Here is a 5,526-nt window from a genome sequence, read left to right on the forward strand (position 1 = left end):
AAGAATTAGAACTGGGTTAGATCATTTGCTTGATTAGATAGGAAATACCCCTCGAATATGGGATATGGACAAGTATGACTTTTCTAGCCTTAGCACGCTCGTATTCCCTCTATCAAAGGGAAAATTAAAGTCACGAATATTAGTTTCCCCGCACCCGTTATGATGCATCTCTTTAGGTCATGTATGGTTATGTATTATTATTTTCTTTTCTTCTCTTCTCTTTTATTTTCCTCGAGTCTCATATTTTTGCACATTCTTGACCTCTTCAAAGAGTCACTCTTGGGTATCACAATTGATGTGATTTTCACCCAATTAACCTTTGAAGAGATATTCCGACCCCCCGATACCCTCCTAGGTTTAAGTTTTGCATACATATAGTGACATCCAAATGTGATAAATTCTTAGGTTAAAATAAGAAAATTTTTGACTAAATCATGCAACTAGCTCTAGGCTAGGTTGAAAGGGTGCCTTGAATTTTATCCTTACCTTCCCTTTCTTCAAATGTGACTCCTGAACACTTTTCTTTGATTTTCGAAGACTTGGAGTCATTTAAAAAGCGTTTTCTCTACCAAGTCGGTTAATTCAATACCAAGTGGCGACTCCTAGTTTTTATTAAAACCCTTTTGGGTCAAAACCGTCGCACATTTTCTAAAAATCAAAAACTCATTTTCAATCAAAATAAACCAAAATTCATTTTTCTAAACTCATTTTTTTTATTTTAAAAATGGGGCGCGACAGCTTGGCGACTCCACTGGGGACTTAGAGAGTCCGAGCATTTGATTTAGCCATTCCTTTTCTTCTTTTAACCCTTTTATATATCATATTTGGAGGTTTAGGGTCGTCTTTTTCCCTTTTTTAGAGTTTCTTGCATTTCACACGTACAAATCGTCTCGATATTCATGGATGCGATAAATAATGTGTTTATTCTCTTTCAACTTATGTTTGTATATCGCGCTTGCATTTTGGGGAGGGGGATAGCCATCCTAGAGCTTTCACCTACATATGATGGTATTTAAATCTCTCTCTTCAAAGGGAACACTTCATATGTGCATACATTTTACTTTATAACCACTAATTTCTTTTTACTTTTAGTGGTTGTCATACCACTCTTCCCTTATTAGGATTAGATCGATCCACTTGGACATGTGGCCGTGGCACGACGTGCGCGTAGCAATGTCCGAGGGATCACTCGAACCACCTAATCTTAGGCTTTGGGATTGATGACCCTTCGCCTTTGGTCTGAAGGTTTGAGAGCCTGAAGCCTTATTGAGTCTAGGTGAATTATTGAGCCCCAACCTCATGCATCCATATTAGAAAACGCCTAGGATAGGGTCGACCGTACCCAACTAGGAACACTAGGCACGAAGGGAGGGATTCCACCCCTCTTTCCTTATTTTCTTTTACTTTTTGTATTATCTAAATTGCCCCAACATGTTGTGTGTTATCTGTTGAACTAACATTTCCTTGTTTTCTCGTCTTTTGTATTCACATTTTTTCCCTTAATTATGGTAGTTCCACCTTTCTTCGAGACAACATGAATTGGATTTATCCATACACTATCCGAGATATGGAAGACTATACCTGCATCCAACCACTTGATAATTTCTAAAATTACCACCTTTTTAATGTTTGGATTAAACCTTCGTTGCGTTTTGACTATTGGTTTGCAATTTTCCTCCAAAAGAATAAGATGCATGCATATAGAAGGTGTGAGAGCCCGTAAATTTTCTTATTTTCTAGGGTTTACTTTATTTAATTGCGCTCCTTTTATGCATTTTCTTAATTAGAAAATTTTTCCAGATAATTTTTATGAGCAAATAGAGTTTTCAAGTTATTTTTCTAGTATAAATGAGTTCATGAGCATTTTGGAGCATATACCGGACGTGGGACCCGCTAGTGCGGAAAGTTCGGAAAAATTCGGCCAACTAGGTTAAGTTTCGGATACTGGGTTTCAATTATCGGGTGCTAAGAGATAATTAGAAATTACCAAGTGGATTGATGTGAGAGGGAACAAAGAGATATGGATGCATTAACTAGGGTGACAAGTGTCACCATATGATTAGTTTTCACTTTTTGAACACTATTCACCCTTTTACCATTTGGTTAAAATAACTCAAAATTTGACCAAAAATCACTCAAAAATTAGCCCCTTGAAGCCGGCCCTCTCCAAGAAAGAAAGAAAGAAAACTCTCCAAGTTCTTGCTTCCATTTAGCTCAAATCCATCAAAACAACCACTTAAACTTGCTTTTGTTCCATAAAACCTCTTCACTTAGTGTTGGTGAGGTGATTGGTGAAGTTGTTTGGAAAGCTAAGGTGACTAGTTGCTCTCTCTCTTGTGTTGCTAAGGTGAGTTGTGAAGGAACCCCTCTCCTCCCTCTAATGATGTTTAATTCATGATTTGTGGTAGTTTAAGATGTAAGTTGATGGATTATATCTTGATTTTGGTTGAATTGGTGAAGTTTTATAATTATTGGTGATTTTTCTGTTTTCATATGAATATTATTATGGGGTCATGTATGATGATTGGAAATGATATTTAAGGAAGCTAGAAGGTGGAAAAAGTGGTTAATTGCTGGAAATTTCTGTTTTGGAAGGAAAATTGGAAAACTAGGGTTTCATGTCCTACATTCTGCCGGCACTGTAGCTCATAGTTAGAGGCCGAATTGGCCTTGGATTAAAACATGAAAGTTGTAGGGAATGATATTTTAGAGATGCCTACAAAATTTCAGGTCAATCGGAGTAATTTAGCTTGTGAAAAGACTGAAATACCCCTGCTGCCCTGTTTTTACCCGAACTTGAGAATTGCTTCTGTAATTGGTTAATTTGGTTAGGAATGCTTCTGATTTGGTTGTTGATGCCTTCTGATGAATTGTAACTGTGTATCTTAGTTTTAGGATGGCTTTGGAATTACTTGATTTGGACTTAGGTAGCCTGACTTATGATGTTTGAACCAGAATACGGTTTGTGAACCTGTTTTTACGGTTCTGGTTTAGTCTCCTGCATTTTTGACCTGGTTACACTCGAAACTGGGCAGAGTAGTCTTCTTCAACATTGTAGTCCTATCTCTTAGCTTCGAAACGGTGGTATCTTTCACCTCCATCCGATAATCGTAGTGCCATTGGTGCCAAAACCGTAAAATGATGTCAAAAACTATTTTTCTGGTTTTGAGCTTAACTTTCATTTCCGGACTTTTCCCTAGCTTGAATTGTACTTGTACTACTTGGAGCTTACTGAATGGCTATTGAATGAACTTATTTTGTGTGTGCCTTTGGGAGTGATTGAGGAAAACAAAAGAAGCCTTGATGGCTGGAAAAGTAAAGAAAGACAAGGGGAAGTGCTGTCCAAATGTTTGCAGGAGCTTCGGTGCAGTCTCGGGAGATTTGCTATATCTTGATGTAGAAATGTCAGAATTGAGTTCCGTTTGTTGCGTTTTAAACTAGATTCATAGGGCTATAAACCATGTGAATTTCAGATCCTGTTTCTGTTTGTCCAATTTATGGTGATTTTTCAAAGTTGACTGAAATCTTGTACCTGTTCTGTCCTCCACTGGATAAAGCAGCAACTTGCGACTTGAATTCGACTGACTTACGTTCTGAATCTTACAATAGTGTTTTCTGGAAAGTTATAGCCCTTTGAATGTATTTTTCAACGGTATAACTTTTATTAATTTTGGACTTACAAAACTTGAGATATGATTTTTCATATAAGGTCGCGCGGAACTGGAAAAATTCTGTTTTCCTAGTATTGATCTTGCTTTCATTATCTACTTCAAATTTGGATTTGGTCAGTCATTGTAGGAAGGGCTTTGAGGTTGTTCATGCTTTTAAGACTAATTGTTACCTTTTCACTCCGAGGTCACCTCTTTGCTTTGCATTAATGGTTCTTTTGACTAGGCATATGGCTCGTAACCGAGTCTCACTTGCGAATTCCATACTCGGTCTTGGAGTCGAGTCTTAAGTGTTTGCCTTGATTGTTCTAGGAGGTAACGACGAGTGAAGCCACACTTGGGAAGGAAACTTTTGAAATTATCCTTGTTTGATCAGGTGAGTGTACCACTCCCCTGAGTTATTGCTAAATTGGTTTTCTGTACTTGCAACTTGCTATTTGAATATCTTTCCTGACTGTTTATCTTGTATGAGACGAGGGTGTACTTTATCACACTCGTTCTCTTGCCTGTACTGAACAAACTGGAATCTATTACTTGTACTTGTTATGTACTTGAACTTGTTACTTGCACTTGTTATGCGATCGTTTGGAAGTGTGTCCACGATCGTCCTGTTAAACTTGATCGTCCTGTTAAACCTGAGCTCAACCTCATGGGGAGTTAATTAAATCGAGCCATGCAAGGGCTTGGTCGAGAAAATTGACAATCCGTGGGTGCCTGTTTTTATGGAATCTTTGAGTATTGAGACTCTTGATTCCGGTATACTCGAGTATTACCATTCCTGTTTCTATTTGGCGTTCGGGCCCGGTAAGGGGGTATGAATGGTGAACGGGATTCGGCGTTAAAGCGGTGTTCTACTGGACTGGTTTTCTTTAGTTGGAAGTTGACGGAGGGTCAACGTAGTCGGATCAAGTACTGCAACGGGAAATTGGCTCCTGAGAGCCATCTGTATCCTTTCTATCTAAGTTGTTTACATATCTCCTTATTTGGTACACCTATGTGATTAATTGGACATGAAGTTCCTTGGTCCTTGACTGTTATTATTTTTGGTACCTCATTGAGCTTGTTAGGTCCCTTACTTGTTAGGTTCATTAAATCTATCAGATATTTCCTTTCACCAACTCATATCTCACAGTTTTAATGTATCAAGTTGGCAATCAAGCATTAGGTCCTAGTTTTAACTCTAAATTCTCGATTTTTGGTCCACCGCTGGTCCCTGGTCACCTCCGAGACCTCAGGTTTGCCTACGCTCTCAAGTACAATCTCGACCACTTCTACTACCGTTCATGTCTTATCACTAATCTAAAGGTGTGGGGCAAAGTTTAACTACACCTGTAAGCCATGAAATCAATTAAAAGCAAGTAAATTGTCATATGTTATAAAAGATCATAATAGTTACCTCAAGTTGAAATAAGCTTATCAAATCATTTCAAAAGAAAAAGGGAAACAATAAGATCATAATAGAACGTGCCGAGTTGCCAAGATACAAAACAACAAAAGGGCTTTTCCCTTTTACAAAAGATTACCACCTCTAAAATGCCTGTCTAGACTAGGTAAAACTACAACCCCTATTCCTCGAGTGGCGTCAATTCCATCCCCACTGGTATTACTTCCATTATTTAGATCTCTCTCACAGCCATTAGCATTAATCACCCCTTCTGGCCCTCGACTGCTTTGTAGTGGATCTAGCAAACTGCCGAGTAATTCCTCTTTTCTTAGAAGCTCCAAGACAATTCGAAAACTTATGCTCGGTACTACCGCACCTTAGACATTTTCCTTGCTTTCTCCAACACTCGGCCTCCGCGTGGTTAATCTTGCCATAGTATGCACAAGTTACGTGAGGAGTCACGGCTTGATCAGT

The sequence above is a fragment of the Coffea eugenioides genome, chromosome 7, assembly GCF_003713205.1.
Source record: "Coffea eugenioides isolate CCC68of chromosome 7, Ceug_1.0, whole genome shotgun sequence".
NCBI classification, from domain to species: domain Eukaryota; kingdom Viridiplantae; phylum Streptophyta; class Magnoliopsida; order Gentianales; family Rubiaceae; genus Coffea; species Coffea eugenioides.